At 44.9% G+C, this 14,303-nt stretch overlaps 1 long non-coding RNA gene across 1 annotated transcript; it reads right to left on the bottom strand.

Moving 5' to 3' along the window:
• Positions 1-3,191: 3,191 nt before the first annotated feature.
• Positions 3,192-4,534, bottom strand: LOC123154577 (uncharacterized). The gene is made up of 3 exons (XR_006476912.1): positions 4,341-4,534; positions 3,670-4,000; positions 3,192-3,442 (listed from the first exon to the last, which is right to left on the bottom strand). It is a non-coding gene; the product is annotated as an uncharacterized lncRNA (long non-coding RNA).
• Positions 4,535-14,303: the final 9,769 nt, after the last annotated feature.

The raw sequence follows: 14,303 nt of genomic DNA, 5'->3' as shown, positions 1-14,303 counted from the left end.
CCCAACCTAAACCATTAGCTGGCTCATCTGATGCCTCTTCTTCAGCTTCTTCCCGCATTGCCGGCTCAGATTCTTCCCCCATTGTCAGCTTAGCTTCTTCCCCTATTGTTTTGTCATCGTATTCAGGGAACCCATGGCCAGGATAGCTATCGTCGTCCTTACTTCAGTGTCTTCCATCATAACCCCTCTTTCTTCGTGCTTGGTCCAAACATTATAGTGGGGCATGAAATCGAACTCAAACAGGTGGACGTGAATGGTTCTTGAGTTAGAGTAATTGTGATCATTCTTACAGCCAGCACATGGACAAGGCATAAAACCATCCGACCGCTTGTTTGTCTTAGCCGCAATCAGAAAAGTATGCACTCCATCAACGAACTAGGGAGAGCATCAGTCATCGTACATCCATTGCTGGCTCATCTTCATTACATAGCACCGAATAGACCAAATTAATACAAGTTCATACAACACTTATTCTCATAAAACAAACATATAAATAACTCTCTAGCTAAAGCATTTAAATGCAACAACAAATGCGATCAAGATCGCAACTAAGGTAAGAATTGATCCAACAGCATAATAATACCAAGTCTCACTATCAATGGCATATTTTCTAATTTTTAAGCGCATTTTCTCCATCTTGATCTTGTGATCATCGACGACATCGGCAACATGCAACTCCAATTCCATCTTCTCCCCCTCAATTATTTTCAATTTTTTCTTTCAAATACTCGTTTTCTCTTTCAACTAAATTTAACCTTCGACAACAGGGTCAGTTGGAATTTCCGGTTCACATACCTCCTAGATAAAAATATCTATATCAACTTGATGGGCATAATTTGTCATAAACACGAAATGCAACAAATAGTTATAAAATAAAATATACCACATCCGAATCATAACCCGGGCGAGGGCCGACGGGGACGGATATCAAAACCATGGCACTATGAATAACAAACAACGTACGGGTAAGATAATTATACAAGTAACTATATATATAAATCACACAAACATGATTTTTTTATATAAAAAAGATAAGAACAAGAGGCTCACCACAAGGACGTGGTGCCGGCGACGGGACGGTGCGGACGATTGACGGTGGTTAGGACGGAGACAGGAAGGCACTAAGTAAACCATACCTACATATGCAAATTAAGAGTTATTTTGAGCTCAAATTTCATATAAATGAAATAAACTACCACATATAATTCCTCCCAAATTACTGAAACCCACAAATTAATCACTATATAAAGCATTTCAAGAGCAAATCTAGCAATGGGAGATGAAAGGACAAAGTTGCTTACCTCTGTGATCACTTGAATGGATGGAGGCCTTCAAATCTTGACAAAATTTAGGCAAAATGTGTTATGAGCTCGAGGAAGAGGGGAAGAACAGAGAGGAGAGGGGAAATGGGAAAAACAGAGCGAGCTCGATCGCGGGAGGACAAAGGGTTTATATAGGACGATCTTTAGTACCGGTTCGTGGCACGGACCGGTACTAAAGGTGTTGGAGGGACCCCATACTGACAACATCCTGCCACCACTCTCTTTAGCACCGGTTTGTGGCATGAACCGGTGCTAAAGGTTCGCAACGAACCGATACTAATGAGAGCGGCCCACCTAGCCGTTGGAACCGGCACTCATTGTCACATTAGTGTCGGCTCAAATACAAACCGGGACTAATGAGCTGAACATTAGGCTCTTTTTCTACTAGTGTAGAATTTAAAAACCAGGTATCTCAACGTTTTACCGACAATCAACAGTGCCCTGGTGTTTGAAATTTATTCTCATTTCTTGCATGGGACATAAACATGCACCCAAGGACACAAATTTGATTTTTCAATCAATTTATATGCACTGAAGCATGTGCATGTATTTCAAATTTGAATTATGCACATAAAATGCCTAGAAAACCCAGTTAATGTATAAAAATGCCCAAACGAACCCCACAAAATTCTAAAACTTAACGCAACACTCATGTTGTTCTATGTTGGCACTAGAATTTTTTTGAAATCAATAAGAGGCAACAGATATCATTTCGTACCCAAAGGTGGCACGCTCTGTAGCGAAACCATCAGGCTTGTTGTGAGAAGCTCTGGTTTGTGAGAAGTTTATACCCAAACATGCCCGAAATGGGACAATTTTTTTATCACGGCATTGCGGGTGCCATTCCATGATAGCAGGCCAAGTTTCATGAATTTCAGACGAGTTTTGGATTTACTAGAATTTAAAAGCCAGGTATCTCAACGTTTTGCCGGCAATCAACAGTGCCCTGGTGTTTGAAATTCTTTCTCATTTCTTGTATGGGACCTAAGCATGCATCCAAGGACATCGATGGTGGTGGATCTATCGTTCTTTCTCGTCCTCGTCGATGCGATGCGGCAGATCTGAGTCCAAGGTAGCACGGGGACGTCCCTCGATCGACGTGCCACAGCGACATGTGCCTTGCTGCTTGCAGCAGGCCTGTTCATCGACTCACAAAGCCTCGTTGGCGATGGTGCTTCTTTGGATCTCGCAATTAGGACTGGACACGAGCCGAGCCGAGCCGAGTCTGATCCGAGCCTGGCTTTGGCTCGCTCTGGAGCGGCTCGGCTCGGCTCGGCTCGCTCAGCCAACGAGCCTATTTCAGGTGGCTCGGCTCGTTTCAGGTATGGCTCGGCTCAGACCGAGCCGGCTCGTAAGCTAGCTGCCACCAGAACCTCTTTTACCGGCAAACCTTAGTTTATAGTCCACAGTCTTGATTTTTTGCAGCAATTAAACCCATATTGCTAAAAATGAAACATCCAGCAGTCTATTGTTTTAAGAAATGGTCATACTAATGAAAAATAAGCTTTCTTCTATGAATTCTTCTACGAAAACTGTAACAATGGAACAAATATGAGAGAAAGAATTGGGCAGCGTTGGTATTGAATTTTGGACAGAACTTCCTTTGAACTTTACACAGCAAAACATCAAATGTTGAGAGCCAAACAAATAAATTTTGTATAGCCTAACACTTACCACTTTGACATAAAAAATGAGAAAATGTAGAGGAAATGGTTTAAAAAATGGCCTAGTGAACGTTGACAGCCAAACAAATATTGACAGCAGTCTATATTGCTAATAATGCAACATCTAGTAGTCTATGGTTTTAAAAATGGTCATAGTGACGAAAGATAAGCTTTCTTCTATGAAAAGTGTAGAGGAAATGGAACAAATATGTCAAACAAAGAATTGGGCAGCATTGCTTTTTAATTTTGGACAGTACCTCCTTTGAACTTTATACAGCAAAAATATTGAACGTTGACAGCCAAACAATGCAATTTTGTACAGCATAACACTTAGCGCTTTGACATCAAAATGAGAATCTTCCTCCTCAAACCGAGTATCTTGATCTGGCACTGATCTTGATCATCCTTGTTCTCCTCTTCATCATCATCCTCCGCTTGCTTATGATGCTTCATTGCCTAGCACACAAAAACAGCACACACATGAGCTTAGACACGCATATATTTAACTTTTTGATAGCAAATACAGCATATACATGAGCTTGTACAAACTTATATTTGACTTTCGGATACAAAAACAACACATACATGAGCAGATGAGCTCGCACGCACACATATTTTTGACCTTTGGATAGCAAAAACAGCAAAAACATGAGCTTGGACACACATATTTGGTACAAACATACCGGTGAAGATATAGCCTCCCTCTCGGAGTCGTGTGTGAAGCCAGAGGCGGCGGCGATCGCGGAACGCACACCGACATCGGTGGGGTCAGCGAGACATCGACACTGCGGAGTTTATTTTACCCTAAACAACAACTCAGCGAGCAGGACATTGCTGTAATCTTTCGCCTGCTTCCTCGGCAGCGGCTTCCTCGGCAGCGACGCAGTAGCTGCATTGCCCTTCCCCTTCCCCTTCTGCTTCCCGGAAGGCCGGGACAGGCGGCGTAGTCTTTATACTGGAAATCAAGCTCCTCTTCTTCCCCTTTTCCTTGTCCATTCTTGCGACGGCAGGGCTCTGCACACATCAGCAAAGAACAAATGGTCAATCATCAACAAAATTTTACATAGATAATAAAATAACCAGTCTACACAATCAATCACAAAGCAAATTCATCCATCCATCAATAAAATTCGTGCAGCATCCATCCTAGCTAGCTGCACTCTCCAGCCAACAAGCACAAGCATCCATCCATTAAATTCGTGTAACATCCATCCATCGCGTTTCCTAGCTAGCTGCGACCTCCAGCCACAATCACAAGCATCCATACATGATACATCCATCAAATTCGTGCGTGTGTGTGCGCCAGTGCGGGGAGCTAGCGCTAGGGATGGGAAGGACAGAGGAGATCGCTTACCTACTCATGTTATTCGGTGAGAAACCAGGGGAGACGCGTTCGCTGTGCTGAGGGAAAGCTGCGTCGGACGTCGCCATCGGTGCCGAACCCGACGAGTCCAGCTTGCGGCGCGGCGAGGAGAGGGGTGGCGGCGCCGGGAAGAGAAAGGGAGAAAGGGGAGGAAACCGCGTCGCGTGCTCTCTCTGCTGTGACCTAACGCCATCCGAGGCCGACGGGATTGGGCTGGGCCTGAACGAGTCACCGAGTTGGACCGGGCGAAACTCGGCTCGGCTCGGTCGGGAATCGGGCCTATTTTCCCAGCTCGGCTCGCCTAATTATCCTATCGGGCCGAGCTGTAACGGGCCGAGCTGGAGCGAGCTTCGAGCCGAGCCTAAAAGCTCGCTCGTACGGCCAGCCCTACTCGCAATGGTGGAGGCTTGACGTCTCTTCTGGCGTTGCTGGATTTGGGCGGCGGCCGCCGGCTTCAGCGTGTGCAGGAAAACCTAGGAATAGTTCTGAATTTTTTTGTCTTTTAGGATTTTATCTGCAATCTTTCCAGGACAGTCGTGTTTTTCTGGTCAGTCTTTCAGTTTCCACGTGTGTTAGGCTATGTAACCTGGTTTTCTATCAGTGAAATGAATTACGTGGTTGCTCTCAAGAAAAAATCCTCCACCATCGCCGCTGCCCCAGCATCAGCGGGCCATGAGACCTTGCCGCGATTGGGGGTGTTGGCTGCGCAAAAAAACAAGACGTGGGCATTGTGCGCTAAAAATCTGGAGGGCGTCATGCGTTGGGCTAGGCCCATATCTCCGCGAGGCATTTCCTAGGGGGCCCTGCCATTCACCCGTGCCCTAGCCATTCACCCGTGCCGCCGCCAATGGCTCCAACGCGCCCATGCCCAGCCCTCCCCGACGAGATCATCCAGGATGAGATCTTGGCGCGGCTCCCGGCCAAGTCGGCGCTCCGGTGCCGCTGCCTCTCCCGCGCCTGGGCCGCTGCGCTCTCCTCGGACGACTTCGCCGACAGCCACCACTCCATCCATGGCGGGCGCCCCAAGATCCTGCGCCTGCAGGATTACCCCTACGACCACGACCAAGAGGCGAAGCTGCACGGCGTGGGCCGCGACGGCCGCGCGTCGCCGACCATCGGCATCCCCATCGCCATCACGACCGGCTGCTTCCCGCGCTTCATCACGGCGTCCTGGGATCCTCCCCCGCCCGCGGAATCATGCCCCACGCACCCCTGCCTCGTCACGGTGCAGTGCCGCGGCCTCGTCCTCCTCGAGCTGATCCCCACGGGGATCCACGTCCTGTGCAACCCGTCCACTGGCCAGAAGAGGGCCCTCCCGGAGGGCCGGACCACGGGCTGCCGGCGCCCCGGAGACGAGGCTCACAGGTACGCCAGCCTAGGGCTCGGCTACGACGAGCGCGTCAGGAGGCACAAGGTCGTGCGTGTCTACTACCACGGCGAACTCGACGGCGGGGGCCGCCCCATGTCCGTCGGGTGCGAGGTCTACGTCGTAAACGGCGCCGCCGAGTCGTGGCGTACGGTTCGTTCCAGGCCTGTGGATTGTTGGTTGGAACCCTACACACCAAGCGCCTTCGCGCAAGGGCACGTGTACTGGTTAGCCCACCGCAAACACGAGTCACCCCGCACGCTTGAAGAGATGATCATCGTTTCATTCTCCGTCTCTGACGAGACCTTTGCGACTGTGCCGGCGCCACCGTCAGGCATGGACAGTGAGGCTCTGAATAAGCGGTTTTGTCTGGCGGAGCTCGCCGGGAATCTATGTTTTTTTCCCGGGGAACGATATCACGGCCATTATCATCGGTACGATGTTTGGATACTACGTGGATGTGGGTCAAGCGCCGTGTGGGATCTATACTGTCGAATCGACGAATGCACTGCGTCACCAGAGGTCAATTGTTTCATGAGAGGTCGATACAACAATTACAACCGCGTCAAGGTCATCCCACTAGCCATTATCGGCAATGGTCGCCACATCCTCCTGACACAAGACGACTGCCCAGAAGATATATGGGTATATGTCCCATCCACCGGGGACATTGAGATGCTACTCGACTTGAAGAGCGGGGACACCGACAATTGGAAGAATATATTCTTGCAGATTGCAGTGTATGAGGAAAGCGTCGCCTGTCTCGGAAGACAGCCTTGCAGGGACATCATCTTGACCTCCTCACCATCTACGCAGGCCTTGTCACTGGTGCTACGGTTGTTGCCGAAGTGCACGCTTGGAATGCTTATGTGTGTTTGCCGAAGCTGGCGCACCTTGGTCGCTGCGGACATCTACCATGCTAGACCGGCCCTCGAACTTAGGGGGGTTTAGAAGGATGCATCTTGTAGAAGGGTATTTATTTCAAATGACTGCAGATTGCCCATCAAATATTTTTGGGTTTATTAAATCTCAGTCGAATAATAAGTGAGTACAATCGATCTCATGTTGAGATCCTATGCAGAGTTTTTTTTAAGCTTCGAAAACAATATTGTGAGTTTTACATTAGATGATTCCTTATAGCACGATGTTTTTTTTTATATGTGTATGAACAAATTTGTAGAATTTTTTTGACAGTCAACTAAGCGCTAGCCTTTCCTTTTTTCTTTGACACGTGATTCACATGGTTAAAAAGGTTACAAGTTTAACAATGAAAATGCAGAAAGGGAATCTTCTTCAAATATCTGTGGGTCTAAAATAAAGAGCGCTGAGGCCATCTCCCCATCACCTGTGGCTGCCATGTGGGCCAAGCGCCCCTGATCATTAACTAGTACTTCCTTCGTAAACTAATATAAAAGCGTTCAGAACACTACTCCCTTCGTTTTATAATGTAAGACGTTTTTTTAACAATAAACGTCTACATTATGGGACAAAGGAAGTACTTTAGTGATCTAAATGTTTTTATATTAGTTTATTACAAAGGAAGTATTTCTTTTGTTGTTGTGTAGATTCCAGTCGCTGGCTGTTGCACTATGAATTGCCACGGCTGCTGTGTGTCAGGGGTTCAGGTGAGCTCCATGTACGTTTTGACCGCTCCAACCTTCCCAGCCCAGTGTGGGTCCCGCCGTACTTGAAGAACCAAAATAAAAATTAACAAATCTGAACCCTCGCGAAGCTCAATAAATTACAGGAAGAAAAGAATAACCCCATGGCGGCTATTCTGCACCCGGTTGTAGATGCTCCAGCATATGAACAGTAAAATCCTTTAAAATAGCAAAAATATCAAAAAACAATTATGGTGCAAGATGGTTGAATGTGTGATGTAGATGTCAAATTTGGTGGAGTTTGGGCACTAGAGGAGCTTGTGCCAAAAAAGACAAATTTTAGGCCTGTGAGAAAGTTACTCGTTTGTCTTTTTTCCACGAGCTTCTCGAATGTCATTTACCCACGAACTTTTGCTCGCCTTTGGTACACTCAAGCATCTTGCAACCAAAAAAAGTTTCAATTTTTTTTGAAAATTTCTGCTACTTTTTTATTTTACTGTTTGCCGGGTGCAAATGAGCCCGGTCCATTTCCAATTATCGAACTCATAAATACTTCAATAGGTAACGCAACACTACAACAAACTTACAAACTCTACACTACTAGAGTCTACTCAAAATTGATTCTGTTGGAATCGTACTCAGAAGCACTTCCTTTTTGTGTTGTATATCATTATGATGTGCTTTCTTTCATGCCTTCTTTAGTTATTTCATGTTTTTTGAACTCTGTATGGAAGAGAAAAATAAAAAACTTTTGATACGGTGTATCAGAAAACGTCTTATATTTTAATAGAGGGAGTGATATTTTTGTTTTTTTGTGGCAGCATGTTTTTTAGTTTCATTTTGTTCTCATTTCTTTCTTTTTTTTGGAAAAACTTCATCATCAATCATGGCAGTACAACGAACACCTGAAATAAAAATTTCATCCAGATCCGTAGACCACCTAGCGATGACTACAAGCACCGAAGCGAGCCGAAGGCGCACCGCCGTCATCGCCCCTCCATCACCGGAGCCGGGCACAACTTGTTGTAGTAGACAGTCGGGAAGTCGTCGTGCTAAGGCCCCATAGGACCAGCACCCCAGAACAGCAACCACCGCCGATGAAAAATAACGTAGATCGGAAGGATCTAAACCGAAGACACACGCATGTAGACGAACAACGACGAGATCCGAGCAAATCCACCAAAGATAGATCTGCCGGAGACACACCTCCACACGCCCACCAATGATGCTAGACGCACCGCCAGAATGGGGGCTAGGCAGAGAGACCTTTATTCCATTTTCAGGGAGCCGCCACCGTCTCGCCTTCCCGAGTAGGACACAAACCCTAAGAAAATTGAAAAAAACCCGACTAAAAACGGAGCCCCCCCGCCGGTCCTTGTCAGGATCCACCGCGCCTCCATGGCGCTAGGGCCACCGGAGACGAGGCGGACCTGCGCCGGCGCCGGCGAGAGGCACGAACCCTAACTTCCTTTCTTGGAGGAGGAGGCGGAGCCCGCATCCCAGCAGTATTGATGGTGTTCTCATTTCTTGATGATGTATAGCTTATTTGGCTCACTTTCTTTAGTTTATTTTGTTTGTACATTTTCATGCAACGTGTGATCCATCTAATGTTCGGACTTCCCTTGTGCACGTGGAACATGTTCCACGTAGTATTTTGCGGTAGGAAACTGCAATTAGTGAACATGGTTATTCTTCAAGAAATCGATGTTTTTTTTCCTTTTTAGCATCTTTTTTCATCACCAACTATATGTGTTGCCTAGGTGCACCTAAAATTAGACACGAAGAACGCGACGATAGCCTGGCACGGCAGAGCGCGCCGTTCCATGTAGTGCAATTTGCTCTTGAAAGCTATAGTTTTGCATAACTATACGGGACACAGAAAAAATTGTAGCAAGACGGAAATTTTCCTCAAGAAATAATTAGATTATAATCCTACTAATTGACCGATTTATAAAAGAAATTTTATTACGAAGTTCATTTGAATCGAAGAAGCTCCAAGATACTACGGATGAGGGTTTGTGGCTCTCAGGTGCCACACACCCCTATATAAATCTATACCTAATAATAAAGGGAGGATTCTTTATTGGTTCTTCTTCTCTCACCCTTTTATATCCGTTAATTTTGTATTAATCATAAAGATTGACGGCTGACCACCTGCTATGGAGTGTCGACGTGTTTATTGCCAGGTCGACTGAGGGTTTTGATGGTGAAGGAGACGCGTCAATTGTGGTCGGTTGGCCGGTTCCCATGGCTCTTCTGGTGACCCTACTCCCTACCTGCCCAGTTGGTATTCGATTGGATGGGTAACAATCGTTTCTGGCTGCATGGGACCCTTGCCTGTCATTCCAAACGTCAAAGGCCACTACACTAAGACACACAACCCTACGTGACTTCACTAGTCGCATGTGACCAAATGTTAATAGGCCTCATGTCACCTCTAGGTGTACGAAGCGCACAAACCAAATGCAACCACAAAGCTAGCATAACTAATTTAGTTTTTTTTACTAATTTTCATATCTTCAAAAGTACTTATATATGAATCCATCAACCAATTCTTTCTGCTCCATGTTGTGTTTCACACGCTTACTTATCTAAAAGGCTACATAGACCACCTAGAGTAAAACGCTGCCATGGCAGCGGATTCTACAATCACAGCTTAAGATTCGTCCATGGCAGCAAAATCTCATGTCTTGGCATTGCATGTTGAAACCGCCGCCACGACAGGAAAAATACTGCTATGTAGGGCCGTGTAAATCCCTAGATTAGATGCTCGAGTCCTCTTGAGTATTTTCTTGGGGGTGCCTTGGGCATCCTAAGATTGCGTTCTTTTCTCTCATGGTTCCTCTCATATCGATGTCTTCCAATCTTAAAAACATCATCCACACAAAACTTCACAAAACTTACTAGAGGGGTTAGTAGACATAAAAAATAAATCACCTTCATGTACTGCCAAGACAAGATGCATACCAACATATAATACATAAACCAAGTACACTCTTAAAAGCATATACACCACATAAATTAAACAGAAGCTCTATGATAGAGGAATAGTAGTTTGGAAGAAAAATCTGAGCTGGTGCTTGAGAAACAACGATATGAAAGAAAAAACCTAGAGGGAAGGGAATGCACACCTGGGCGCTGACGTTTCTCCATCCTAGCACTGTTTAGAGGAACTGCAAGCTACCACGGAGGGTACTTAGTGAGAGAAAGAAGGCACAAATGGAAATATGAGAGATGGGAAGAGGGATCTCCTCGCTTTTCCCTCAAGCTCGCACGTAGGCCATCGTCTGCTGCCTACACATCATCGCCACCAAATCCACCACGCCATCCTTCTTCCTCTCGGACATCAAGCTCCCCATATCCTTTTGTACCTCCCGTGCTGACACTGTGCTGGTTGCCGAGTGCAAAGAGGAGAGTGCAACGGGATGGGAGGAGGGATTGGATGAGGTGAAATGAAATTAGTGTTGTCGGGCATCGAGAGGGCGTCCTTTTACGCAGCCACCAAATGCAACCGACTTATGGGAAATACATAAAATCCCAGAGATGCATCCGTGTGTGGGGCATGTCCGGCTTGTTGGGAAACATGGTAGAAGACAAAAAAAACCTCCTATGCTCGAACCAGGAACACTATGAAGATGCATAAAGGGTTTAGATTGAATCATTACCAACTACGAGTTGCAGCGGAAGAAGAGTTTGTGTAGATCATTGGTGAAGTCCCTCGAACCATTCATAAAAGATCCCTCGAATCGAAGACCGAAAGCACGATTTATCTACGGATTGCACGCGTACGAGCTTCAGGATCTGGCAGTACTTCACCTTCCAGAGCTAATCGTCATCGGATAATTAGAGGTAGAGGAAGATAACCGTGCATTGCTTATATATTATGAGGATTAGAGAGATCTAATAGATCTAATTTGAACATCTAGAACTAGAGAACTAGAGAGGGATCCAGAACTTGTATGTCTAAAAATTCCCAAAACCTCTAGTATATATAGGTTGGAGGGAGGGGAGGGGTGCCACAAGGGGGGGGCAAGGACTCCCCCTCCTTGCGTCGGCCCTAGGGGGAGGAGGAATCCTCCCCCATCCAATCCGCACCCTCTAGCTTGCCCAACAAGCTAGGGGGCACCCCATTTTGTTATTGGGCCCTGGGGCTCATTAACCTTCCATCACTTGGCCTTTTTATTATTCCTTTGGCCCATTGATATTATATTTATTATAAAAGCCTCATAATAAATAAAAAGCCTCATAATCACTATTAGAACCTTTTATTATTAATTTAACATCTCCGGAAACATTTTCCACCTATATATCAATTCTTGATGTTACCCAGTAAACCCCGAAGCTCTTTGGGTGACTTCGGAACGCTCACGGTTTCTCGTGAAACTATTTCTAATATTAATGGGAATTCTCAAAAAAAAAATAGTGCTAACAAAAAGAAGCAATAACAGGAAACGAGATTGGAAGGAGAGATTCCATGATTATGGAGATTATGGGAGTGTTTCCTTATTTTTATTTTTGGTGCTTAAATCGGCTTGTTGGACAAGGAAACTATCTGACGATAAAAAAGAATCAATTGTGTGACTTGAAGTCTTTGCCAGAAGGTAATAGTGGGAAAAAGAACTCCACAATGGGTTGGCCCAGCAAAACCGTGGGCTCCCACGAACTGAAGAAGAAAAAGGAAATAAAGAAGTAAATATGCATGAGCATTAAGATGTCCTAATTGGTTAGTGTAGTTCTCTTTGAACGAAGAGGTCGTAAGTTTGATTCATGTCACGTGCATTCTTTTTTGAAGTTTAGAAAGAAAGAGAAAAAAAGCTGAGAGCACCAAGTACGGGTGACGTATTTTATAAAAATATCATCCTACCCTTTATTATGAAGGGCTATAAAGAGATCTCAGCCATCGAAGCAGAAGTGTGTTTTCTTTACATATCTTTCACTCCCTAGTTAATGTTTCCATTGCTCAAGAAAGAAAACTCTCTTCTATGTGTTCCCAGAAAGCAAGTGTTAACTATAGTAAATATAATAGAAGTTCCTTGGTTGTTTTGTCTACTTGAGCAAGAGTTTTGTGTTGATTATCTTTGCTTCACTAGCACTTGCATAATAACCATGCCACCGCTATAGCTATACTAATTATTCATGTGAAGAAGCGAATGGCTATCTAAGCATACCGATCATAAGTGAAATAAAACCTTCTCATTATTTCAGTTTAAACAACTGAGTTCCTTACGGTTTGGATTCCTATCTATGTTGCTCGATCATGATCAAATTTGAGCTTGGGGGAATTGATGAGTGTCCTTTTTACACTCGTCACACCATAGTGTAAACTGGTTTATCTTATAAAAGTTGAGATATTCCCTCCGATGTTGCTACTAATGACTAATGAATGCAAGAGAGTGCGGAATCCTCTCTTTATTTTGTTTTCGTAGAAAAAGGCTATATATGGAGAAAGTCGAGCATTCATTAGGAAAGAAACAAAATGGAGATAGAAGAGAGAAAGGGGGAGGTACACTAGGAATTCTAGAGTGCAAGACAACGTCTAGTACGAGCGTGCTCGTACCAGGTGCACACGACACCGTAGAGTCCAACACAACAACTTTTATAAAGGAGCCTTCATCAGATTCGCAACAGAGAATCGACAAAACCTTTATCTCTACACCAGAAGCCATTCTTTAACCCTAGCCGTCACCATTTCCAAACTCATCTCCATACCCGCCATCATAACCATCACTTCAACAATCCATCATCAAGTTAGCCCTACTTGTAATCATGTATCTCATCCGGCAACCATTGTACTATATATTATACTCCCTCCATTCCTTGATATAAGGTGTATAGATTTTTGAGAAAAAATCTGAAATATAAGGTGTATTGCGTTGCACCACTCATTTGGATAATTTGTTTAGGGATTTGATTACATTTCCGTATATCAGACAAGCTCCTCTATTTTCTCATGTCAATTAGTCAAGTGAAATCTCGCCCAATACTTGTGAAATTTTCCCTCCACATGCGTTCTTTAATTTCCGTGCCAAAAACTATACACCCTATATTTAGGACCAGAGGGAGTAATAAAGCATTCATATTGATGTCTTCTTCAATGATTTCTTATTGGAACTCGGGTAAGGAAATGGGCTGAGGTATAGCCTTGCAACCCGATGTATTTGTTTGAGGGATCTCTCTCTCTCTCTCTATCTATCTATCTATCTCTCTCTCTCTCCCATTCTTTGACCCTGCAGGTACCTAATATCCCCGACTTTGATCCAAGAGGAGGTTAGGAGCAGGGACAATGTGAAGCGCTATTCTGTACACCAGTGACAAAAGGATTTAGTACGATAGAGTGGATCCAATCTCTAGAGATACGTGAGGAGTAGTCATTAAACACCCAATGCCCTTGTCTGATTTAACTTAATTACCAAGGTAACCCCGTGCGATGGATAGGGCCTAAGGTTGGGCAATTGACTCTTGATGTAGGGCGTGTTCCGATAAATACATACTTTGGACACATTCCCACTTTGAGTCATTGCAAGCACATCTTAACGGGTGTCTCCAAAGCACAAATTAAGATCTTAATGATCCCGATCATAAATATATGATTGTAATAATCAAGTTCTTGTACCCATGCCTATATTTATTATAAGTGTTTCAGCAGCAAAGTTGATTACGATCTGGTCTAAAACTGGAATTTAAAAGTCTTCCAAAAGCTTGGTAGAAACCCTTATGATAAATGCACATCCTATCATGGGTCCAATAACTCATGATCACACCTTGAAAAGGGGTAGGGAACCTTTTTCCTATCCATTACCGGATCACTAAAGAGACTCATCAACACTTACCACCTCTTTAGGTAGGAGCGCATTGCAGGTGCCTTGGCGAGGGTGGCGGGTCCATCTCATATCTTCTCTCTTCGATTCATCCTACCACCACTTTGTCCCCCTCCTCCCCTAGGTGAACCACCCACAATCAAATCCCCAATTTGGTGTGGTACGAACC

Source organism: Triticum aestivum, chromosome 7A (genome assembly GCF_018294505.1).
Source record: "Triticum aestivum cultivar Chinese Spring chromosome 7A, IWGSC CS RefSeq v2.1, whole genome shotgun sequence".
Classification (NCBI taxonomy): domain Eukaryota; kingdom Viridiplantae; phylum Streptophyta; class Magnoliopsida; order Poales; family Poaceae; genus Triticum; species Triticum aestivum.
The sequence above is the reverse complement of the archived record's forward strand: the minus strand, read 5'-3'. Positions and strand labels throughout refer to the sequence as shown.